General features: G+C 49.2%; 1 long non-coding RNA gene across 1 annotated transcript in view; it reads left to right on the top strand.

Annotated features, from left to right (window-relative positions):
* Positions 1-6,048: 6,048 nt before the first annotated feature.
* LOC309607126 overlaps positions 6,049-27,097 on the top strand; it is an 80,501-nt gene continuing 59,452 nt past the window's right edge. The window contains exons 1-2 of the long non-coding RNA XR_014232262.1: positions 6,049-11,523; positions 18,320-18,468. This is a non-coding gene — a long non-coding RNA (uncharacterized lncRNA). The remainder of the gene's footprint in view (positions 11,524-18,319; positions 18,469-27,097) is intronic.

Raw genomic sequence — 27,097 nt, 5'->3', positions numbered from 1 at the left:
AGAGAATAGTACAAAAGAGCCCCAAGTCCCCATCATCTGGCCTCAGCAACGATCAACTCATGGCAAACTTGTTTCAGCTGTATCTTTGCCTCCATTTGAAGCAGATCCCAGACAACATATCCTGAGATTCATTTTTAAAAAAATTTTATTGAAGCATAGTTGATTTACAATGTTGTGTTAATTTCCACCATACAGCAAAGTGACTCAGTTATACATATATATTTTTTCATATTCTTTTCCATTATGATTTATCACAGGATATTGAGTATAGTTCCCTGTGCTATACAGTACGATCTTGTGGTTTATCCATCCTTTATATAATAGTTTGCACTGAGATTCATTTTCAATTGCCACTCTTTCCAAAGGTTACAAATGAGAGAATGAGAGACATTTGTAACAATAGGACTTCTAACCACTTGGGAGGACAAACACCCCAGATCGTACAGTTTATGATCTTTGGACACATATTCTCCAAGTGACGACTCACTCCCATGTCAGAGCTTTCTAGGCTGTCTGTTTATGATAAATAAGGATGTGTATATAGATGTATGTTTATACAGATATATTTCATTGTGTTCAGACAGTATCTGTTAAATGGGGAGATGTTGGTCGAAGGATACAAATTTTCAGTTATAAGGTGAATAAGTGCTGGGGATCTGAGGTACAGCTTGGTGCCTATAGTTAACAATACTGTATTACATACTTGAAAGTTGCTAAGACAGTAGAGATTGAATGTTCTCACCCTAACAACAAAATGGTAATCATGTGAGGTGAAAACAACAAAATGGTAATCATGTGAGGTGAAGGATGTATTAACGACCTTATTGTGTAAACATTTTGCAATATATACATGTATCAAATCATTGCCTTGTACATCTTAAACTTATACAATGTTATATGTCAATTACATCTGCATAAACCTTGGGGGAAAGAAAAGAACCTGTCTATTCTTATTCTACTAAGGACTTTTTTTCTTAATCAAGGAAATGGTATTGGATTCTATCAAATGACATTTTCTTGTATCTATTGAGATAATCGTTTTCTCCTTTGACTTTTTAATATGACATATTAACAGATGCTGTAGAGTGAACTATCCTTGCAGTTTTAGGATGAACTTCACGTGGTCATTTAAAGATATGCTGAGTTCTGCTTGGTAATATTTCATTTAGGATTTTGGCAGGATATATGAGACCGGTTCTAGTTTTCATTTTTAACCTATCTCTGTAGAATTTTGGTAACAATGTTGAATTGGATTCATAAATATAAATTAAACCTTTTAATGTTCTAGAACAGCTTAAATAGTACCTGCACTTTCTCCTCCTTCAAAGTTTGAACGAATTCTCCCATGAAGCCATTTGGGCCTGGAACTTTTCGGGGGGGTTAGTTTTAATGATGTTCTCAATTTCTGACAAATGGTAGATGTAAATGGGGAAAGAACCTGGCCCTGGCAACCCTGGAATCCAAGAGTAGCCCATGCTCTTCCCTCTACCTCTCCTCCAGCTTCTCCACCTGGGAGGGTCCACTCAAGGGATGTCAGCCCTGTGAACCCTCCATGCCGTGTCCCTCCAGCACAGTGTCCTCTCCTACGAGTCCCCATCACATGCCACATGACTCCCTCCAACACCTCCTTTGTGAAATAACCCATCCACGCTCCGGACACTGCAAATCCAATACACAGGTAGGGATGAATCTGACAACATGGGTGGGTAGTGGAAGTGTTCTAAAATTGAACAAGATTTGGCCATCACTGTCTCAGTTTTTCTTTTAATTGCGGTTTAAAAATAACCTAAAATTTACCATCTTAACCTTTTTGAAGTTCAGAGTTCAGTAGTGTTAAGTATATTCACATTGCTGTGAAACAGATCTCCAAACTTTTCATCCTGTAAATCTGAAACTCTGTCTCCATTAACCACTAACTCCCCCTCCCCACTCCCCCAACCCCTGACACCCACCAACTACTTTCAGTCTCTATGGTTTTGACTGCTCTACGGACCTCATATAGGTGGAATCATATGGTATTTTTGTGTGTGTGTGTGTGATTGACTTATTTCACTGAGCATCATGTCCTCAAGGTCCATCCATGTTGTAGCATGATAGGACTGCCTTCTTTTTAAAGGCTGAATAATGTTCCAGTGTTTGTATACAATGTATATTCCATCGCAGGGAAATTGTTGGGGTTCTCACACTTGGCCATGGTCAGGCCCAGACATGGTTCTCTTCAGATTATTGGATCACAGGGCTGGTGAAGCCTTGGTGGGAACTGGCTCCACTGGTGATGCCCACCGGTCCTCATCTTAGGACATTCATTCAACAATTGCCCAATCTTCATCATCCCCATCATCATCACCACCAATGCCACCAGCATCCCACATAGGCGTGCATCATTTAGGCAGCAGCCATACCTTGATCTTCCCAAAGGCTGTCGGGAAGGCAGGCCAGGAGTGATGCTCTTTTTGCAGATGAGAAAAATTAAGCTTATAGGTATTCTCACTTAGCGAGCAGAATTCTAAATACAGAACTCTTTCCACCACACGGAAGTTTCCTCTCCATGAGTATTTTAAAAATGGCTGACATACAGTGACCCATCCTGGAAGAACGGAGCTGAAAGAAGCAATTTGAAGTGAGAGAGTGGCATGGACATATATACACTACCAAATGCAAAGTAGATAGCTAGTGGGAAGCAGCTGCATAGCACAGGGAGATCAGCTCAGTGCTTTGTAACCACCTAGAGGGGTGGGATAGGGAGGGTGGGAGGGAGACACAAGAGGGAGGAGATATGGGGATGTATGTATATGTATAGCTGATTCACTTTGTTATACAGCGGAAACTAACACACCATTGTAAAGCAATTATACTCCAATAAAGATGTTAAAAAAAATAAAAGAAATGTTAAATCATTGTATATAAAGGTGCTGCTTTCTGTTTGGAGAAGCCACAAACCTGGAATGTGTCCAAATAAGAGACAATGGGGAAAGTGTTAAGCCAGTGAGTGGAGTACTTTGCAATTAAGGGAAACAAGTCCCATGATGCCTCTGGGGAGATACAGAAATGTATTTCCTAACCAAGCAAAACTAAGTGGAACCCAAGTTTATAAATGACCACTGACCTCTGCTACATGAAAACTAGTTACCCTATGTCGGTCAGCTGCTCATGTGCGCTCACATCCATCTCTACCCTTCTCTTGCCCTCCAGCTTTGCATTCGGCCAATGGTCAGCAGTGGTGCAGCAGGGAAGCAGAAGCGAGGCAGAGAGAAGCCAGCATGTTTCTCCTTCTCCGCTCCCTGTGACATCTCTGCCAGTGGGAGGGGGCTCCCCTCTGTGGCTTCAGCTCCCCTTTTTCCTCTGGGTCCCAGCTTCTACCAGGAAGGCTCCTCCATGGTTCTATCTCCTGTCAGGCAGGGCCAGCTCCTGGGTACCACTGAATACTCAGTGCCTCCCTTTGCCCTATAGGAATGACAGTGGCTTCCCGCTGGGCTAGTCAGTGCTTTACCTCACTGTCCCCTTTTCTCCTCCCAACTGCCCCATCACCTGAGTAACCAATTGCCTGAATTAAGTCCCATCTGAGTAGTTGATGTTTTCCCGGCTGCATGCAGACGGATACCTACACTGATAGATAAAAATGAGGGTTTTTTTTCAGATAATAAAAATTATTTGTGCTCATTGTACAAAATATGGAAAATCCAGAAACATATATAAATGAAATAAAATCTGCTATAGTTCTACCATCTAAACTCAACCACTGTTACCATTCCCCACTTTTTTGAATATATGAGATTGGATCGTACATAATGTTTTAAACTTTTTTTTTTTTTTAATTTTGGCTGTGTTGGGTGTTTGTTGCTGCACACGGGCTTTCTTTAGTTGCAGCGAGCAGGGGCTACTCTTCGTTGCGGTGCACGAGCTTCTCATTGCGGTGGCTTCTCTTGTTGCGGAGCACGGGCTCTAGGCGCGCAGGCTCAGTAGTTGTGGCGCACGGGCTTAGCTGCTCCGCAACTTAAAGAAAGGTACAATTCTTGCACACCTGGGTTTACAGACTAGCATTTGAATCCACTACAAACAAGAGAATAATGGCCTTAGGTGGAATGGAGAGGGGAAAAAAAACACTTAGAACGCTGTGAAGAAAGGTCTAGTGTTGGAGGGAAACAACCCTCCCACTGCCTTGGAATTGCCCATCTGGGGACCAACAGGGTCCGTAAATAGCAACCAGCACAACCCTGTCACTTCACAGCCCAGAAAGCGGAGCCGAGAGGGGAGAAATACCTTGCTGAGGTCCCTTGTTTGAGCAGGAGGCAAGAGCGGCCCACGGGTCTCTCTGCTGCACTGGTTGGGGCGAGGGTTTGCTGCAAACACTCATATTGCTTCTTAACTGGAGTCTCCTGCTTAAGCAGCCGCTTCCTGAGCAGACTGTGCTCCCCGTCTGGAAATCTCAGTCAACACCATTTTCTCTAAACTGGTGCGACCTCCCTCTTCTCATCTCATCTCATCTCTCTGCACTGGGATTTGCTTCCTGGTTTTGCCTGGTGGGTAGGACAGCTGGGTAGGTGATGGGTCGTGCAGGCATCCTTCAGAGAGGGAGCAGCTATTCTCACCATCACCCCTGCTCCCGGGACTTGAGAGCACTTGGCAACCTCACCACGAGGGGCAGGACCTGAGAACAGGCAGACTGGCCACAATCCTGGGTTTGCCACTAACCCCCGTGTGCTCTTGAGCAAACGTCTGTCCCTCTCTGGGCCTCAGGGGCCACTTAAGGTGTCTCCCAAATTAGGGTTACCAGGTTTAGCAAATAAATATGCAAGATGCTCATTCACATTTGAATTTCAGTAAACAGCAAAGAGTTTTTTTAAGTGCATCCATGCAATATGGGACATACTTATACAAAAATTTTTTGGTTGTTTATCTGAAATTCAAATTTAACTAGGTATCTTGTATTTTATCTGAGAACTCTACTCCAGATGAAAAATTCTGTTCCATTCTGCTCTCTGGAGGCAGCCTGATGCAGCACTCAGAGCAGAGACTGGGGGTAATGCAGGCCTGGGTGTAAAGCCCATATCTGCCACCCATTCCTGTGTGATCTTGGGCAAGTCACTTCACTTCTCTGAGTCTCAGTTTTCTGAATTATAAAATGGACTGGTTAATCTCTGGTTGGTTCTCTCTCAGGACTCATGTCAGCACATAAATTAAAGGACATTAATTAAAACCCCTTTACAGATTATAAAATGTGCTGCAATCTTGAACATTTATTAAGAAGCTACTATTTCAATTAAAAAAAAAAAAAGAAGCTACTGTATGTAACACACTCTACCAAATATGAGAAACAGAGATAACAGTGCAATTGGGAAGACATTTGTATAAAAAAAGGAAAGCCTGAGACTATCTATTTTTCACAGAATCCTTCCATAAAGGGAAATTCCATCGTGAATCTGAATTATGACTGCTATGAACTGATAAGGAATTAGACACTTTAGGAAAAAAATAATCTGTGCACTCTCGGGAAAGAGTCACACTTGGGCTTGACTCCAGAAAGAGTGGGAATAATTCCTTGAACACACTGAGCTTTCAAATTCCCATTTGGGACGGGATCTGACTAATCCAAAGTGATCGAATTAATCAATTTGGGTGGAATCTTTCCCATCTTTCCCTTGGGCCTTGGATGTGCCTCTGCTGTGAGGGAAGAGCAGACTAATTCCCACCTTGCAGAAACCTAGACCAATAGGGTGGATGTCAGTGGAATTGCCTGCCCAGCACCTCCTCTTGTTAAAAGGACCAATCTCAGCCACCCAGAGTATGGGAGAAAATATTTGCAAATTACATACTGGTAATGGATTCCTATCCAGAATATATAAAGAACTCCTATAACCCAATAACAAAAACCAAACACTGCTATTCAAAAATGGCAAAGGACTTAATAGATATTTCTCCAAAGAAGATATGCAGATGGCCAATAAGCGCATGAAAAGATGTTCAACATCACTAATCATTAGCAAAATGAAAATCAGAACTACGATGAGATACAATTTCGCACTCATTAGGAATGCTATGAAGCACACACACACACACAGAGAAAATGACAAGTGTTGATGAGGATTTGGAGACATTGGAAGCCTTATGCACTGTCTGTTGGTGGGAATGTAAGGTGGTGCAGCCACTGTGGAAAACATTAGGGCAATTCCTCAAAATATTAAACCAGTTCCACTTCTGGGTGTACACCCCAGAGAATTAGAAGCAGGGTCTCAAAGAGATATTTGGACACCCATGTTTCTAGCAGCATTGCTCACCATAGCCAAAAGGTGGAAGCAATCCAAATGTCCAAAGATGGGCTAGTGGTCCATCCATACAACGGAATATTGATCAGTCTTAAAAGGGAAGGAGGGCTTCCCTGGTGGCATAGTGGTTAAGAATCTGCCTGCCAATGCAGGGGACACAGGTTCGATCCCTGGTCTGGGAAGATCCCACGTGCCGCAGAGCAACTAAGCCCGTGCGCCACAACTACTGAGCCTGTGCTCTAGAGTCCATGAGCCACAACTACTGAAGCCCGCATGCCTAGAGCCCATGCTCTGCAACAAGAGAAGCCACCACAATGAGAAGCCCGCGCACCGCAACGAAGAGTAGCCCCAGCTCGCCACAGATAGAGAAAGCCCAAGTACAGCAATGAAGACCCAACGCAGCCAAAAATAAATATATAAATTTATAAAAAAAAAAAAGGGAAGGAGATTCTGACTCATGCTACAACACGGATGAACCTTGAAGTCATTGTACTAAGTGAAATAAACCAGACACGAAAGGACAAATACCGTAAGATCCCACCTATATCAGGTCCCGAGAGCACTAAAATTCATAGAGACAGCAGATAGAATGGTGGTTACCAGGGGCTGGGGGAAGGGAGAATGAAGAATTATTATTTAACGGGTACAGGGTTTTGGGTTGGGATGATGAGAAACTTCTGGAGATAGTAGTATGGTTGCACAACAATGTAAATATTCATAATACCACTGAATTGTATACTTAAAAATGGTTAAAATGGTAAATTGTGTTATGTGTATTTTACCACAATACAAAAATGAGGGGTAAGGAAGTGGGCTTTATAAAAAAAAAAGGGCTCATCTCTTCTATTTGGGGAACCCGTCCTCCCCACCCCTCCCCCATCCAATGGGCTCTCCAGGGGTGGACATTTAATTCACGTGGTCAAGGACATGTGACTTGAGATGGACCAATGAAAACCCTTCCTGAGATTGTTCCTGGAACTCTCGAAAAGGCAGTTTCTCCCCTGAGGCTGCTAAGTTAACGGAAAAAGAATCTACATCAGGAGCGCTGGGGACCATCTTTGGGGCAACTCGGAAGAGCCTGGCTGAGAGGGAGGCCAACTCATCCTCATCGGGCAGCAAAGCGGGGCAGCTGCGGGGAAAAGGCCCAGAGGGTTTGAGCCGGGCCCAGAGCCAGGTCAGTGTGACCAGCTCCCCTAAGCTCCCTTTGTGCCGGTGTGAGCTGGATTTTCTGTCCCTGCCACGCACAGACACACTGCCCCAGTCTGCTAAGATGCACAGAGAGAGGCTTCAAATGAAAACAAAATCCACCCAGTGGCTCAGCGAGGTGTTTCTGGTGGACTCGTGTGGGGTTCATATACATCAAGGGCCCACTGCGCTGATGTCTCGCATGGTGGCACCTTCTCCCTGTGTTTGGGATCCAGCAGCCACAACCTCTGGGCATCTTGAGCAGGGCTTTTGGGGATGGGCCATCTCCTAGGCCCCCCCACCCCCCAAGCTCACCCCTCATGGCGGCACTCAAGGCTCCCCCTGACTTGGCGCCCGCAGCTCTCTAGCCCGGAACACCCCACCCACTTGACACTGCGGCCACACTCTCTAATCCCCAGGAAGCAGGCTCTGCTTCCCAGCCTCTTCCTCTTCCTCTGCCCGACATGCCTTTCTGCTCTGTTCACACCCATCTTTCACAGGTGGAATATCTACAAGAGCAAAGCAAAGCGCTGCCCCTCAGAGACATGTCCCCGATTTCCACCCACGTAACTGGCACTGACCTCACTCTGACAGCCTGCCACAGCCCTCAGTCTGAACCAGGAGCAAAGAGTATTCTGTGATGTTTTGGGTAACAGGGCTCCAGCCTGAGCCTGTGCTGCGCTTGCTCTGGGGTTAGAGCCGTCCAGGCATGTCTGATGAGCCAACGGGACTGAGGAGGGGTCACCAAGTGGCCATTTTCAAGCCCTGAGGCTACACATGGGCCATCTCTGACTTTCAGTTTCCACATCTATAAAGGGTGGATGGAAAATAATAATATCCACCTCACAGAGCTATTGTGAGTTTAAATGACACACTACCTCCATGACCACTATACGCCATGTTACCATTTACACTCAGGAGCTATATCATAGGCACATTGAACTTACAACAAATCCGACCTGAGAGAGACAGCTCTTCTAACCCCTAAGCCTTCTGTAGTTCCCACCCCATTTAAATTAGACCTTGGTCTCCACTGTCCCAAGGCAAGCCAGGCCAAATTGAAAAGAGAAAAAAGTTAATTATGAGCTTTGGAACTTCCCAAGGCCTTAACTTCTGTTAATTTCAGGTGTTTTAAGGAAATTTCAAGCATAAATTGACTATAAAGCATTTGAGTCTTATATGCGGGCTCTAGAACCTGATGTCCACAGAAGGCAGGAGTCCCTTTATCTTCCTTGAGTCTCCTCCTCCAAACCAGTGGATCTAGGGCCCTGGGGGCTGACTTAGTCCAAGGGGCCCCGTCCTGCAGGCTAACACCAGGCAGAGAGAGGACGAGATGGCAAGTCCCATCTACATCCTTGTTGCTGTAGTCGCTGCCACAGGACTCACTCTGGAACGTCAGTACAGTGGAATCTCGTTTTCTGCCTTGCTGGTTCTCTCCTGGCCCAGAGACCTGAGCAGCTCTGTAAAGATAAGTCTGCGTGTGGCATCAAGGACAGGAAGAGAGCACACAGACATCACTTTTGCCGGCTGTGATGGGCGCTGTGATGATGGGTGGTCATTTACTTTGTGCCGCAGGTGTCCAACTACAGGAACTTAGGGTGTGGGTTCTGTTTTGAAGTAAGAGAAGTTGCTTTTTAGAAGTTATATGTCATTTCTTTGTCTAGATGAACTCAAAAAGTCACTTTAGAGTAAATTGTTATTATTTAGAGAAGAATTATAAGTGGCTCCTCTTAGTTTACCTTAGTCTACTTAACTAAGTTATTGACTTAGTTTATCCAAAAAGCAAGTGTGGAGGGGCACCCAAGACCTTGGGAGAAGGAGATTATAATGGGCTCCACTAGCTATCAAAGCTGGTGGCTGGGGAAAAGTTAAGAAATTTTGCATTGGGACCAAATTACCTCTTGGGCACAAAGTAAGCAAGATCCCAGCCCATTCTCTTTTGAGATTCCACTATAGTAAACCTGTCTGACAGATTGGGGTGTTCCTGAACGAAGACACCTTGCAAGAACAGACATGTAGAGCCACCAACGGAGAAATCACCACTGGGGCGTTCTGACTGGGGCTCAACACCAGGCCTAGTTGTGTAGGGGGAGGGGAGCATATATTGTACCCAAACTAGGAACTCTGGCATGGTGGACATGATTTGGGGACAATGGCTGAATATGAGATTGTGAATCCAAGCCTTCAACAGTGTGGGACGGCACTCTGCCAGAACAGTGAGAACACTGGCCCACGGCCAGGCTGCACAGGCCTGGTGCTCCACAGAAACAGCGTGTGGCAGGCCGGAAGTAATCCCAACCAAATCGCGCCCTGCTAGAGGCTGGATCCAGCTCTCTTTCAAGAGTTCCTTTGAATTGCTGGACTAATTCCTCAAAGTTTTCCAAAAATTCAGGAAGATAAACAACTTACCTAGTATGTGCAGGCTCAAATCTCTTTTAATTTGAAAAATTAGAGGTGGACTTTATTTGTACCCCCAAGCTTCTAAATAAAGCACAAGTTACTCTTAATTTTGTTGTTAAATTGTCTTTTCAACGAACTTTTCTCCCTTTAGGCACAGTCCCTTCCTGAGGTTTCTTTCTTGCTTTTCTGGTTTGCTCCTAGGTCTGCAGCTATGATTGCAGAATCCTGGGCTTGATTATTGGATAAGGCTTAATGACCTCCCACTTAAAATGGAAAGGGGAAACTAGGCCAGGTGCATCTAAGACAATTAATTCCAATTTGTTTCCCAGCCTCAGCATTCATCCAGGACCGCCAAGCTGATCAATACTCCTGAATTCCCTCTAATCATGGGTCAGTTTCCCAGGAAGCCTTGGTTGTGCTCGAACTTTGTGCAGGGGGAGGGAAACTTGAGGCTTGGGGCTGGTAAAGAGATGACGCCCTCTAAGGACCCCATCTGTATTGTCAGTGTGTTAGAACCCTCCCTTTTATTTACTGTCCTTTCAATACCCATTCTTCCTTTTATAGAATCCTTTGAATTGATTGGGTTAAAAGCTTGGCTGCTAAAACCAGAAATAACAGCAAGCTTAAATCAGCTAGAATTTTATTTCTCTCTCTCATAAAAGTCAGTGTGGGTGACCCAAGACAGGTAATCCAACTCTGGAATAATCCAGGATGTTGCTCTGCCATCTCCTGTTCACGGCTTCTTGGGTCTAAAACAACTGCCCCAGCTTCCACCGGCCTGCCCTCTGTCCCCTTTCCATAAGCAGCTAAATAGGAAGTGAAGTGCAAATGACCTCCTCCTAAAGCCTCACCCGAGAAGCTGCTCCTGTGACTCTGCTTTTATGCTACCGGACAAGAGTGGCTCATGGGACTGCTTACATCCTATTGGCCAGGAGTGACTCACATGATTCTGCTTACATCCTATTGGCCAGGAGTGACTCACATGATTCTGCTTACATCCTATTGGCCACAACTTAGTCACATGACTGCAGCTGCACGAGAGTGGGAAATGTGTTTAGCTGGGTATCCGGGGTGCTGCTAAAGTGCGTGGCTTCTGTTAGGAGGGCTGAGTAGCCCAGGAGCCCCTGTGGAGTGGACCTTTGGTGGCAGTATATAGAGCAGCCAAGGGCAGAGGACGGAGAGCCACCCTCTCCGTTGCAGGTTGGGTTCCCAGGGAGCCAATCTCAACAGGGGGGAGGGGGTCTTGGACTAAGGGAAGCAGGACTGGGCAAAGCAAGCAACTTAACTGCTACACAGTTGCAGAAAGGCCTCAGGGGATGCGGGGATGGAGGAGCTCGTGATGGAAGGAGCTCTGGAGCGGAGTTGCCCCTTCAGAGATGAGCCAAGTTGAAGCGGCTGGCGGGAAAGGACACACAGCGGGCCTTTGTAAACACCCTGCCGTTCCTGTCATTGGGTGTGGTCACTGGATGTGCTGCATTCGCTTTGGATGAAGCACCCCCCCCCCAACTTCCACCCAGGACAGGCTATGAGGGAGGAGCCCAGATGAGCTGCCAGCGGGCAAGCGTTCTGACAGCCAGAGAAACAGCATCTCAGCCCAGAGGGGAGCATCAACCTGCAGCGTCCATTACGTCCTCCTTCACCAGCCCAGCCAGGGGAGTGTGGAGAGGCTTGTGAGGTAGGTTTGGCCAACCCACTGCTGTTACCCAGGGTTGGATCCTTCAGCGGGGAGCCACGGTCATGAATGATCGTGCTACTGAAGCAAACGTGGGTCCGCTGGCCTGAGCGCAGTAAAGCCGATCTGCTGACACCGGGTTGTGGTGAAGGAAATCACAGCGTTTATTGCAGGCGCCAAGCAAGGAGTCAAGGTAACCAATGCTTAAAAGGCCCAAATTCCTCGAAGGCTTTCAGGAAAAGGTTTTTAAAGATGAAGTGAGAGAGGTATGTTGTGGGGTGTGTGATCAGCTCATGGACATTCTTCTGACTGGTTGGTGGTGAGGTAACCAAGAGTCAACATCATCAATCTTCTGATTCCAACCGGTCTGGGGTCTGTGGGCTTGTGGGAGCACACAGTTAATTTCTTCCACCTGGTGGGGGTCTCAGTGTCTGCAAAACAGCTCAAAGGACATGATTCAGAATATTATCTATAGCCCTTGAGGAGGAACTAAAGGTCCTTGACTTTGTTTAATGTCTAAACAGTTATTATTTTGTCTTGCTTGACTGTTTTCCTTTCTTTCTGCATTTTCTCACTTCTCTGATTAAATGTACTCTTTGGAACTTGGGGAACGCCTAGGAGACTGAAGTTTTCCTACAGAAAAGAGGCAGGCAGAGGACACGGTTGGGGGCCTGTTTTGGGAAGGTCCCTTAGGGTCCTTCTCGGTTGCAGTTGGAGGCCATACTGACTGTCCTGAAATGGGGACATGCAGAGTGGCCCATTCCTGCTCCTGCAGCAGCACCTCTGCTGAAGATCCTGCTGCCCGACCCCCTACCACTAGCACCCTGGGTTCTGGCCCATATTGCCAGCCTTTTTCTCCAGGCTCCCAGTCATCCTGGAGCCCCTAGTATCCTTCAATAAGCCCCACTTTTGGATTAAGTGAGCCAGAGTAGGTATTGCCACACTCAAGAAGGGCAGGCCCTCCCGACCAGACTGGTCTCTTTGCACTGCCCTCACCCCCACCCCCTGGTCAGAGTGATCAATCCTTCACCTCTCTGCTTTAGACTTTACAAGAGTGAATAGGAAGGGACCAGTTCCCTTCAGGGTAGAGTTTGCCCCAAATCCTCAGGACACATCCTGCTTCTACTCTCTGAGGCCCAGGGAGCCACGGGGTGCAGCCTTGCCTTGGGATCAAGGAGGCTAGCTTCCAGACAGGAAGTGATTTGTACCCCAGGTATTGCTCACTCACAGGTAAGCAGGTCACCAGGAAAGGCAAAAGAACATGGGGCATCTGAAATGGACCTAGCAGAGCATTTCCAGACACTGTCCCCCTCCTTCCCTTGGCTCCACATTGTACAGGTAGAGGAACTGAGGCCCAGAGAAGGGCAGTGACTTACCGGGTGTAACACAGCACAGGAGTGGGGAACAAGAGGAAGCCCTGCAGGTCTCTGAGGGTCAGGGCATCTCCTGTGCAGCGTTCCACCAGCTCTTGCGTGGCTGCAAGTGAATCACACCCTTCCCACTCATCTGGATTTGTGGGACTGGTTTATTGGTAATGTATCCCCTCCCCACCAAGAGCCAGACTGAAATTCCTGCACTATGGTAGTCACAAGATAGGGTATCGAGTGGTCTGTCTTTCAGCCCCAGATTCTTCAGCTCCCTGTTGTGTGATTCTTGGAAGTTACTTGGCCTCTCTGAGACTCAGTTTTCTCGTCTATTAAATGAAGATGGTTATCCCTATCTCATAGGACTTTGAGGATCAAATTCCTTCATTCCACAAATACTCTGTGAGCATATCCTAGCTACTGGGGATACAGAAATGAGCAATACCAACAAGAAACCAGACTGCTTCCTGCCCTCAAGGAACGTATATTCTAGGTGGGAGAGACACACAAAAGACACTAAGAAAATATGTAAATAAGCCATTTCTGCTGTGGGAAAGATGAGACGGGGTGGGGTGACAGGTGAAGACCGAGTCAGGGGGGCCACTTTGTCTGGAGTGGGCAGGGCGGAGGTGATGTCTGAGCTGGGACCAGAGTGATGAGCAGGAGACAGGCAAGATGAGGGCTGGGGAAGAGAATTCTCAAAATGCGGGGGCGAAAGTCCCTTGCCGACTGTGAGAGGTGGCCCCAAATGCCCATAGCTGCCGTTCCGAGGCAGCTGAAGGACCACATGACCAAGAGGAAGGCCAAGGCCAGCTTTCTAATCTTGGAGCAAGGCCTTCAGCTGTCTCATGCACACCTCTGTGAAATGGAAATAAAGATCACAGAAGGAAGTTTGTCGGGGAGGGGAAATTTCTCCTCTATCCTTCTTGAGTTCTTGTGGCTGGACTAATAATAAAATTGACACAAGGCAGATTAACAGGAGGAAAAGAAAGAAGTTTCGTTTGTACGTATGGAGGTGTCATAGAAATGGGACCTCCATAAAAGCAGGCAGCTATTATACTTTTTAGACAAAGAAACAATACATTTGAGAGGAATTGACAGGACAAAGAAACACGTTTGGCTGCTTAACTAGTCAGGAATGTAAGCTAAGTTTGGGCTTGGGTAGTAAATTAGTAAAAAAGTAATGGGGTTTGTTTATACAGGCTTCTTGGCCCTGAATTCCCTGCATCTGGCAATAAGGATGTCTTTGTCCTGGTATAGGGAGGGCACCTTCCACATGGGGATTTACTTCCTGCTTTCGGGGAGACAGAGAGGAGGGTCAAAGTGTCCCTCTTGCATCGGCCATTTCTCAAGTAACTTTAATTTAAAATAATCAATATGCCATTGAGGCATATTTGGGGGCAGCCTGCCCTGGGCCCCAGCAAGTTCAGCCTCAGAGGTAACCTCAGAGAGGTAACCTGGGAAGGTCCGACAGCTTAGAACCCAAGTGTGGTGGATCTTTTACAAAATTAGTCCCACTCCTCCACTAGTCTCAATATCTGTACCTCTTTTTTTTTCATTTTGGTAAATACACATAACATAAAGTTGACCATCTGAACTATTATTAATTGTACAGTTTAGTGGTGTTAAGTACCTTCATATCGTTGAGTAACCAGCCTCCAGAACTCTTCACCTTGCAAAACTGAAACTGTCCTCAGTAAACGACACCTCCCCATCCCCCTCCCCCAGCCCCTGGCCCCCACCATCCTACTGCCTGTCCCTAGGGATCTGACTACTCCAGAGACCTCATATGAGTGGAATCATAACAATGTTTGCCCTTTTGCGACTGGCTTCTTTCGCTTAGCATAGGGTCCTCGAGGTTCATCTGTGGTGTTACGTGTGTCAGGAAGAAATTCCTCCCGTTTTAAGGTTGAATGATATTCCACGGTATGTACAGGCCACATTTTGCTTATCCATTAATCCGTCAATGGACACTTGTGTTGTTTCCACCTTTTGGCTTTTGGGAAGAGTGCTGCTGTGAACATGAATATACAGATAGCTCTTTAAGACACTGCTTTCAATTGTTTTCTGTATATCCCCAGAGGTGGAATTGCTGGATCATGTTAATTCTATTCTTAACTTTTTTTTTTTTTTTTAATTTTATTTTTGGCTGCATTGGGTCTTCATTGCTACACGTGGGGCTTTCTCTAGCTGTGGCGAGCGGGGGCTACTCTTCATTGTGGTGCGGGGGCTTCTTATTGCGGTGGCTTCTCTTGTTGCAGAGCATGGGCTCTAGGCACGCGGGATTCAGTAGTTGTGGCACGCGGGCTGAGTTGCTCCGTGGCATGTGGGATCTTCCCGGACCAGGGCTCGAACCCGTGTCCCCTGCATTGGCAGGTGGACTCTCAACCACTGCGCCACCAGGGAGGCCCCATTCTTAACTTTTTGAGGAACCGCCATCCTGTTGCCCTCAGCAGCTGCACCATTTCACATTCCTACCAGCAGTGCACAAGGGTTCAGATGTCTCCATGTCCTGGCCAACACTTGTTGTTTTCTGTTGCTTTGATTGCAGCCATCCTGGTGGGTGTGAGGTGGTATCTCGTGGTGTTTTGATGTGCATTTCTCTAATATCCCTGCCCGTTGCGAGGTGATGTGGCAGATCTTCCCATCAAGAGGCAGAGTCTGTGGTTTACCCCTTGCTTTGATGGTTATACCGCCACTGGAGCAAGGCTGCACCAGTAACGAGCCTCGGCCCCAGAGGCCCCTCACGCTTCCCTTCTGTCACTGAAAGAAGCCCAGCTGCCGTGTGAAGGAGCCCAGGCTGCTCTGCTGGAGGGTGACAGACCCGTGGCCCAGTGACTCCTGTCACCGTCCCAGCCAGCAGCTGGCCAGCTGCCAGGCACATGTGAGGCCATCCTAGACCTGCCAGCCCGGCTGAGCTGCCCGTGGACTACAGCTAGGATCCGCCAGGCCTGGCTCAGCTCAGAACCACCACACTGATCCACAGAGCCATGAGCAACAATAAGTGATGGTTTTCTGAGCCACGGAGTTTGGCGGTGGCTAGGTGTGAAACAACTGCTCACAGGTACATCAGGCCCCAGCGCCTGCCCCAGGGTTTCATTCCCCACGTTCCATGGTCTCTCCTGATCTGGGACAGGGCAGGTGAAACTCTCACCTAATTCCTGGAAGAAAGCAGACCTACTCTTATCTGGAATCTAGGAGATAGATGTGGAATGACTCTCTTGGAATCCCAATCTTTACCCCCACCCCAGTTTTATTGGGATATAATTGACATGTGTCACGGATGAGTTTCAGGTGTGCAGCATAAAGGTTTGATTTACATGGATTGCGACATGATTAGCACAATAAGTTTAGCTAACATCCATCCTCTCATATACATACAGTAAAAAGAAATGGAAAAAAATGTTTTCTTCTTATAAAGAGGACTCATGTTTTATTCTCCTAATAACTTTCCTATACACCATAGAGCTGTGGTCGCTGTAGTGATCATGCTGTATGTTACATCCCTAGTAGTTATTTATCTTATAACCAGAAATTTGTATCTTTTGACCACCTTCCTCCAATTTCACCTCCCCCACACCACAACCTGTGATAACCACAAATGTGATCTCTTTTTCTGTAAGTTTTTGTCTTGTTGTAGATTCCACATATAAGTGAGATCATGTGGTATTTATCTTTCTGACTTATTTCACTTAGCATAATGCCTGCAAGGTCCATCCATGTTGTCACAAATGGCAGGATTTCCTCTTTTATATGGGTGAAGAATATTCCATCATTTATATATATGTATATACCACATTTTCTTTATCCATTCATCCATCTATGGACACTTAGGTTGCTTTCATATCTTGGCCACTGGAAATAATGCTGCTATGAATGTGCGGGTACAGATATATTTTCAAGTCAGTGTTCTCATTTCCTTTGGATCTATTCCCAGAAGAGGAATTACTGGATCATATGGCAGTTCTATTTTTAATTTTTTTAGGAACCTCCATACTGTTTTTCATAGTGGCTGCACCACTTTACACTCTCACCAGCAGTACACAAGGGTTCCGTTTTCTCCACATCCTGGCCAGTGCTTCTCATTCCTTGTCTTTTTGATGATGGCCATCCTAACAGGTGTGAGGTGGTATCTTGTGGTTTTGCTTTGCATTTCCCTAATGACCAGTAAAGCTGAGCATTTTTCATATACTTATTGGCCATTCGTATATCTTCTTTGGAAAAATGTCTTAGGTATTTTGCCCCTTTTTAAGTTGGATTAGTTGGGGGGTTTTTTGCTATTGAGTTGTATGAGTTCTTTATATATTTTGGATATTGTTTTTGTCTCTGGCTTCATTCATTCAACATTATGCCTATAGCATTTGTTTCCATCTTCATGTGCAGCGCGAGTTTGTTCTATTTTACTGCTGACTGGCACCCACTTTATGAATACACCACAATTTAGTTATGAGTCCTACTGCTGATGGGCATTTAGGTTACTTCCAGTCTGGAGCTATGATAAGTATGGCTCCTATGAACATTTGCATACAAAATTTTTGTGTGTGTGTGAACATATCACTTTAATTGGGTAATATCTAGCTGGAATTGCTGGATCATAGAGTTAGTTTCATTTTATAAGAAACTGCCGAACAACTCTTGGAAGCCATTGTACCGTTTCAAACTCCCACCAGCAACAGATGAGAGTTCTGTAGATCCATAGCCCTGGGAACATTGGGATTGTCACTTTCCTTTGGATCTGCTGTTCTAGTGGGTGGGAAGTGCTGTTTCACTATGGTATTAGCTTGTATTTCCTGATGACTAATGACAGTGGACTCTTTATCATATACTTATTGGCCATTTGTGTATCTTTTATGAAATGTCTTTTCATTTTTAAGTACTTTTTTTTTCTTTTAACAGATGTTTTTTAAATTTATTTATTTATTTATTTATGGCTGTGTTGGGTCTTCGTTTCTGTGCGAGGGCTTTCTCTAGTTGTGGCAAGCGGAGGCCACTTTTCATCGCGGTGCGTGGGCCTCTCACTGTCACGGCCTCTCTTGTTGCGGAGCACAGGCTCCAGACGTGCAGGCTCAGTAATTGTGGCTCACGGGCGTAGTTGCTCCGCGGCAAGTGGGATCTTCCCAGACGAGGGCTCGAACCCGTGTCCCATGCATTGGCAGGCAGATTCTCAACCACTGCGCCACCAGGGAAGCCCTACGTACTTTTTTTTATTGGACTCTTCGTCTTTTTAGTATTAATTTGTTGAATTGTTTTTATATTCCAGATATTCTGGAAACAATTCCCTTGCCAGAACCTACGTATTCTGAATATTTTCTCTCAGTTTTGCCTACCTGAATTTTCTTTTCACTTTTAAAAATGGCTTTAGTGTGTAAATGACTTACAATAACTGCACATATTTCAAGTGTATAATTTAATAAAATTTCAATTATGTACATCAGGAAAACCAAGACTACAATCAAGGTACTGAAGTATCCATCACCGCCAAAGCTTTCCTGATACCCCTTTGTGATTCCTCCCTATTGCACCCTTGGCCCTTCTCCTGAAACCCACAACCAGACACCCACTGATGTGTTTTCTGTTACGATAGGTAAGTTTTCATTGTCTACATCTTTGTATATATTTGCAGTCAGGCAGTGACCTCCCTTTCTGTCTGACTTCTTTAATTCAGGTTTGTTTTTTTTAACATTTTGTTTATTTCTTTGCTTTGCTTTCCCTTACGCAGGCTGCCTCACAACCTCGCTCACTAGGGCTCCCTCACAACCTCTCTCACTCAGGCTCCCACTCACCCTCCCTCACTCAGGCTCCCTCACAACCTTTCTCACTCAGGCTCCCTCACAACTTCTCTCACTCAGGTTCCCTCACAACCTCTCTCACTCAGGCTCCCACTCACCCTCCCTCATTGTGACCTCACTCTCACCCTCTCAGTGACCTCACTCTCACCCTCTCTCACTCAGGCTCCCTCACAACCTCTCTCACTCAGACTCCCTCTCACCCGCCCTCATTGTGACCTCGCTCTCACCCTCTCTCACTCAGGCTCCCTCACAACCTCTCTCACTCAGCCTCCCTCTCAACTTCCCTCATTCTGACCTTGCTCTCACCCTCTCTGTGACCTCTTTCTCACCCTCTCTCACTCAGACTTCCTCACAACCTCTCTCACTCAGTCTCCCTCACAACCTCTCTCACTCAGGCTCCCTCACGACCTCTCTCACTCAGGCTCCCTCACGACCTCTCTCATTCAGGCTCCCTCTCACCCTCCCTATTGTGACCTCGCTTTCACCCTCCCTCACTCAGGCTCCCTCACAAATTCTCTCACTCAGGCTCCCTCACAACCTCGCTCACTCAGCCTACCTGTCACCCTCCCTCATTGTGACTTCACTCTCACCCTCTCTCGCTCAGGCTCCCTCAAAACCTCTCTCACTCAGTCTCCCTCACAACTTCTCTCACTCAGGCTCCCTCACAAGCTCTCTCACTCAGGCTCCCTCACGACCTCTCTCACTCAGGGTCCCTCACAACCTCTCTCACTCAGGCTCCCTCACGACCTCTCTCACTCAGGCTCCCTCACAAGCTCTCTCACTCAGGCTCCCTCACGACCTCTCTCACTCAGGGTCCCTCACGAGCTCTCTCACTCAGGGTCCCTCACGAGCTCTCTCACTCAGGGTCCCTCACGACCTCTCTCACTCAGGCTCCCTCTCACCTTCCCTATTGTAACCTCGCTTTCACCCTCACTCACTCAGGCTCCCTCACACCCCCTATCACTCAGACTCCATCACAACCTCTCTCACTCAGGCTCCCTCTCACCCTCTCTCATTGTGATCTCACTCTCACTCTCTCTGTGACCTCACTCTCACCCTCTCTCACTCGGGCTCCCTCACAACCTCTCTCACTCAGGCTCCCTCACAACTTCTCTCACTCAGGCTCCCTATCACCCTCCCTATTGTGACCTCAGTCTCACCCTCCCTCACTGAGGCTCCCTCACAACCTCTCTCACTCAGGCTCCCTCACAACCGCACTCACTCAGGCTCCCTCTCACCCTCTCTCATTGTGTCCTCACTCGGGCTCCCTCACAAACTCCTAACTCAGGCTCCCACTCACCTACCTCACTCAGGCTCCTTCACAACCTCTCTCACTCAGTCTCCCTCACAACCTCTATCACTCAGCCTCCCTGTCACCCTCCCTCACTCAGGCTCCCTCACACCCCCTATCTCTCAGACTCCATCACAGCCTCTCTCACTCAGGCTCCCTCTCACCCTCTCTCATTGTGACCTCGCTCTCACTCTCTCTGTGACCTCACTCTCACCCTCTCTCACTCGGGCTCCCTTACAACCTCTCTCACTCAGACTAAAACACAACCTCTCTCACTCAGTCTCCCTCACAACCTCGCTCACTCAGGCTCCCTCTCACCCTCCCTCATTCTGGCCTCGCTCTCACCGTCCGTGTGACATCACTCTCACCCTCTCTCACTCAGGCAGCCGGACAACTTCTCTCACTTGGGCTCCCTCACAACCTCTCTCACTCAGGCTCCCTCACAACATCTGTCACTGAGGCTCCCTCTCACCTTCCCTATTGTGACCTCGCTTTCACCCTCCCTCACTCGGGCTCGCTCACAACCTCTCTCACTCAGGCTCCCTATCACCCTCCCTATTGTGACCTCACTCTCACCCTCCCTCACTCAGGCTCCCTCACAACCGCTCTCACTCAGGCTCCCTCACAAACTCTCTCACTCATGCTCCCTCACAACCTCTCTCCCTCAGGCTCACACTCACCCTCTCTCACTCAGGCTCCCTCAAAACCTCTCTCACTCAGGCTCCCTCACGACCTCTCTCACTCAGGGTCACCTTCCCTACTGTAACCTCGCTTTCACCCTCCCTCACTCAGACTCCCTCACACCCCCTATCACTCAGAATCCATCACAAACTCTCTCACTCAGGCTCCCTCACACCCTCTCTCATTGTGACCTCACTCTCCGTGTGACATCATTCTCACCCTCTCTTACTCAGGCACCCGGACAACCTCTGTCACTTGGGCTCCCTCAAAACCTCTCTCACTGAGGCTCCCTGACGACCTCTCTCACTCAGGGTCACCTTCCCTATTGTGACCTCGCTTTCACCCTCCCTCACTCAGGCTCCCTCACACCCCATATCATTCAGACTCCATCACAACCTCTCTCACTCAGGCTCCCTCACGACCTCTCTCACTCAGGGTCACCTTCCCTATTGTAACCTCGCTTTCACCCTCCCTCACTCAGACTCCCTCACACCCCCTATCACTCAGAATCCATCACAAACTCTCTCACTCAGGTTCCCTCTCACCCCCTATCACTCAGACTCCCTCACAACCTCTCTCACTCAGGCTCCCTCACAACCTCTCTCCCTCAGGCTCCCTGACAACCTCTCTCACTCGGGCTCCCTCACACCTCTCTCACTCAGAATCCCTCTCACGCTCTCTCACTCAGGCTCCCTCACAACCTCTCTAACTCAGGCTCCCTCACAACCTCTCTAACTCAGGCTCCCTCACAACCTCTGTCACTCGGGCTCCCTCACACCTTTCTCACTCAGACTCCCTCTCACGCTCTCTCCCTCAGGCTCTCTGACAACCTCTCTCAGTCAGGCTCCCTCACAACCTCTCTCACTCAGGGTCCCTCACGTCCTCTCTCACTCAGGCTCCCTCACACCCCCTATCACTCAGACTCCATCACAACCTCTCTCACTCAGGCTCCCTCTCACCCTCTCTCATTGTGATATCGCTCTCACTCTTTCTGTGACCTCACTCTCACCCTCTCTCACTCGGGCTCCCTTACAAACTCGCTCACTCAGGCTCCCTCTAACCCTCCCTCATTCTGACCTCACTCTCCGTGTGACATCATTCTCACCCTCTCTTACTCAGGCACCCGGACACCCTCTGTCACTTGGGTTCCCTCACAACCTCTCTCACTCAGACTCCAACACACCCTCCCTCACTAAGGCTCCCTCATACCCTCGCTCACTCAGGATCCCTCTCACCCTCCCTCATTCTGGCCTCGCTCTCACCCTCCGTGTGACATCACTCTCAACCTCTCTCACTCAGGCACCCGGACAACCTCTCTCACTTGGGCTCCCTCACAACCTCTCTCACTCAGGCTCCCACTCACCCTCCCTCAGTCAAGCTCCCTCACAACCTCTCTCACTCAGGCTACCTTACAACCTCTCTCACTCAGGCTCCCTCACGACCTCTCTCACTCAGACTCCAACACACCCTCCCTCACACAGGCTCCCTCATAACCTCGCTCACTCAGGCTCCCTCTCACCCTCCCTCATTCTGGCCTCGCTCTCACCCTCTGTGTGACATCACTCTCACCCTCTCTCACTCAGGCACCCGGACAACCTCTCTCCCTTGGGCTCCCTCACAACATCTCTCACTGAGGCTCCCTCTCTCACTGAGGCTCCCTCTCACCTTCCCTATTGTGACCTCGCTTTCACCCTTCCTCACTCGGGCTCGCTCACAACCTCTCTCACTCAGGCTCCCTATCACCCTCCCTATTGTGACCTCAGTCTCACCCTCCCTCACTGAGGCTCCCTCACAACCTCTCTCACTCAAGCTCCCTCACAACCGCACTCACTCAGGCTCCCTCTCACCCTCTCTCATTGTGTCCTCACTCGGACTCCCTCACAAACTCCTAACTCAGGCTCCCACTCACCTCCCTCACTCAGGCTCCTTCACAACCTCTCTCACTCAGTCTCCCTCACAACCTCTATCACTCAGCCTCCCTGTCACCCTCCCTCACTCAGGCTCCCTCACACCCCCTATCTCTCAGACTCCATCACAGCCTCTCTCACTCAGGCTCTCTCTCACCCTCTCTCATTGTGACCTCGCTCTCACTCTCTCTGTGACCTCACTCTCACCCTCTCTCACTCGGGCTCCGTCACAACCTCTCTCACTCAGACTCCAACACACCCTCACTCACTCAAGCTCCCTCACCACCTCTCTCACTCAGGCTCCCTTACAACCTCTCTCACTCAGGTTCCCTCACAACCTCTATCACTCAGCCTGCCTGTCACCCTCCCTCACTCAGGATCCCTCACACCCCCTATCACTCAGAGTCCATCACAACTTCTTTCACTCAGGCTCCCTCTCACCCTCTCTCATTGTGACCTCGCTCTCACTCTCTCTGTGACCTCACTCTCACCCTCTCTCACTCGGGCTCCCTCACAACCTCTCTCACTCAGACTCCAACACACCCTCCCTCACACAGGCTCCCTCATAACCTCGCTCACTCAGGCTCCCTCACAACCTCTCTCACTCAGGCTCCCTCTCACCCTCCCTCATTCTGGCCTCGCTCTCACCCTCTGTGTGACATCACTCTCACCCTCTCTCACTCAGGCACCCGGACAACCTCTCTCCCTTGGGCTCCCTCACAACATCTCTCACTGAGGCTCCCTCTCACCTTCCCTATTGTGACCTCGCTTTCACCCTTCCTCACTCGGGCTCGCTCACAACCGCACTCACTCAGGCTCCCTCTCACCCTCTCTCATTGTGTCCTCACTCGGACTCCCTCACAAACTCCTAACTCAGGCTCCCACTCACCTCCCTCACTCAGGCTCCTTCACAACCTCTCTCACTCAGTCTCCCTCACAACCTCTATCACTCAGCCTCCCTGTCACCCTCCCTCACTCAGGCTCCCTCACACCCCCTATCTCTCAGACTCCATCACAGCCTCTCTCACTCAGGCTCCCTCTCACCCTCTCTCATTGTGACCTCGCTCTCACTCTCTCTGTGACCTCACTCTCACCCTCTCTCACTCGGGCTCCCTTACAACCTCTCTCACTCAGACTAAAACACAACCTCTCTCACTCAGTCTCCCTCACAACCTCGCTCACTCAGGCTCCCTCACAACCTCTGTCACTCAGGCTCCCTCTCACCCTCCCTCATTCTGGCCTTGCTCTCACCCTCCGTGTGACATCACTCTCACCCTCTCTAACTCAGGCACCCGGACAACTTCTCTCACTTGGGCTCCCTCACAACATCTGTCACTGAGGCTCCCTCTCACCCTCCCTCACTCGGGCTCGCTCACAACCTCTCTCACTCAGGCTCTCTATCACCCTCCCTATTGTGACCTCACTCTCACCCTCCCTCACTCAGGCTCCCTCACAACCGCTCTCACTCAGGCTCCCTCACAAACTCTCTCACTCATGCTCCCTCACAACCTCTCTCCCTCAGGCTCACACTCACCCTCTCTCGCTCAGGCTCCCTCAAAACCTCTCTCACTCAGGCTCCCTCACGACCTCTCTCACTCAGGGTCACCTTCCCTATTGTAACCTCGCTTTCACCCTCCCTCACTCAGACTCCCTCACACCCCCTATCACTCAGAATCCGTCACAAACTCTCTCACTCAGGCTCCCTCTCACCCTCTCTCATTGTGACCTCACTCTCCGTGTGACATCATTCTCACCCTCTCTCACTCAGGCACCCGGACAACCTCTCTCACTTGGGTTCCCTCACAACCTCTCTCACTCAGGCTCCCTCACAAACTCTCTCACTCAGACTCCCTCTCACCCTCACTCACTCAGGCTCCCTCACAACCTCTCTCACTCAGGCTCCCTCACAACCTCTCTCACTCAGGGTCCCTCACGACCTCTCTCACTTAGGCTCTCTCTCACCCTCTCTCATTGTGATCTCACTCTCACCCTCTCTCACTCAGGCTCCCCGACAACCTTTCTCACTCGGGCTCCCTCACAACCTCTCTCATTCAGACACCCTCACAACCTCTCTCACTCAGCCTCCCTCACAACCTCTCTCAGGCTCCCTCTCACCCTCCCTCATTGTGACCTCGCTCTCACCCTCTCTGTGACCTCACTCTCACCCTTTCTCACTCTGGCTCCCTCACAACCTCTCTCACTCAGGCTCAGTCACAAACTCTCACATTCAGGCTCCATCACAACCTCTCTCACTCAGCCGCCCTCTCAACTTCCCTCATTGTGACCTTGCTCTCACCCTCTCTGTGACCTCTTTCTCACCCTCTCTCACTCAGGCTCCCTCACAACATCTGTCACTCAGGCTCCCTCACGACCTTTCTCTCTCAGGGTCCCTCACGACCTCTCTCACTCAGGCTCCCTGTCACCTTCCCTACTGTGACCTCGCTTTCACCCTCCCTCACTCAGGCTCCCTCACACCCTCACTCACTCAAGCTCCCTCACCACCTCTCTCACTCAGGCTCCCTTACAACCTCTCTCACTCAGGTTCCCTCACAACCTCTATCACTCAGCCTCCCTGTCACCCTCCCTCACTCAGGCTCCCTCACACCCCCTATCACTCAGAGTCCATCACAACTTCTTTCGCTCAGGCTGCCTCTCACCCTCTCTCATTGTGACCTCGCTCTCACTCTCTCTGTGACCTCACTCTCACCCTCTCTCACTCGGGCTCGCTCACAACCTCTCTCACTCAGGCTCTCTATCACCCTCCCTATTGTGACCTCACTCTCACCCTCCCTCACTCAGGCTCCCTCACAACCGCTCTCACTCAGGCTCCCTCACAAACTCTCTCACTCATGCTCCCTCACAACCTCTCTCCCTCAGGCTCACACTCACCCTCTCTCGCTCAGGCTCCCTCAAAACCTCTCTCACTCAGGCTCCCTCACGACCTCTCTCACTCAGGGTCACCTTCCCTATTGTAACCTCGCTTTCACCCTCCCTCACTCAGACTCCCTCACACCCCCTATCACTCAGAATCCATCACAAACTCTCTCACTCAGGCTCCCTCTCACCCTCTCTCATTGTGACCTCACTCTCCGTGTGACATCATTCTCACCCTCTCTCACTCAGGCACCCGGACAACCTCTCTCACTTGGGTTCCCTCACAACCTCTCTCACTCAGGCTCCCTCACAACCTCTCTCACTCAGACTCCCTCTCACCCTCACTCACTCAGGCTCCCTCACAACCTCTCTCACTCAGGCTCCCTCACAACCTCTCTCACTCAGGGTCCCTCACGACCTCTCTCACTTAGGCTCTCTCTCACCCTCTCTCATTGTGATCTCACTCTCACCCTCTCTCACTCAGGCTCCCCGACAACCTTTCTCACTCGGGCTCCCTCACAACCTCTCTCATTCAGACACCCTCACAACCTCTCTCACTCAGCCTCCCTCACAACCTCTCTCAGGCTCCCTCTCACCCTCCCTCATTGTGACCTCGCTCTCACCCTCTCTGTGACCTCACTCTCACCCTTTCTCACTCTGGCTCCCTCACAACCTCTCTCACTCAGGCTCAGTCACAAACTCTCACATTCAGGCTCCATCACAACCTCTCTCACTCAGCCGCCCTCTCAACTTCCCTCATTGTGACCTTGCTCTCACCCTCTCTGTGACCTCTTTCTCACCCTCTCTCACTCAGGCTCCCTCACAACATCTGTCACTCAGGCTCCCTCACGACCTTTCTCTCTCAGGGTCCCTCACGACCTCTCTCACTCAGGCTCCCTGTCACCTTCCCTACTGTGACCTCGCTTTCACCCTCCCTCACTCAGGCTCCCTCACACCCTCACTCACTCAAGCTCCCTCACCACCTCTCTCACTCAGGCTCCCTTACAACCTCTATCACTCAGCCTCCCTGTCACCCTCCCTCACTCAGGCTCCCTCACACCCCCTATCACTCAGAGTCCATCACAACTTCTTTCGCTCAGGCTGCCTCTCACCCTCTCTCATTGTGACCTTGCTCTCACTCTCTCTGTGACCTCACTCTCACCCTCTCTCACTCGGGCTCGCTCACAACCTCTCTCACTCAGGCTCTCTATCACCCTCCCTATTGTGACCTCACTCTCACCCTCCCTCACTCAGGCTCCCTCACAACCGCTCTCACTCAGGCTCCCTCACAAACTCTCTCACTCATGCTCCCTCACAACCTCTCTCCCTCAGGCTCACACTCACCCTCTCTCGCTCAGGCTCCCTCAAAACCTCTCTCACTCAGGCTCCCTCACGACCTCTCTCACTCAGGGTCACCTTCCCTATTGTAACCTCGCTTTCACCCTCCCTCACTCAGACTCCCTCACACCCCCTATCACTCAGAATCCATCACAAACTCTCTCACTCAGGCTCCCTCTCACCCTCTCTCATTGTGACCTCACTCTCCGTGTGACATCATTCTCACCCTCTCTCACTCAGGCACCCGGACAACCTCTCTCACTTGGGTTCCCTCACAACCTCTCTCACTCAGGCTCCCTCACAACCTCTCTCACTCAGGCTCCCTCTCACCCT

Source organism: Balaenoptera borealis (assembly GCF_965194805.1).
Source record: "Balaenoptera borealis genome assembly, chromosome: 12".
Taxonomy (NCBI): Eukaryota; Metazoa; Chordata; class Mammalia; order Artiodactyla; family Balaenopteridae; genus Balaenoptera; species Balaenoptera borealis.
Note: the sequence above shows the minus strand (reverse complement) of the source record. Positions and strands in the feature narration are given on the sequence as shown.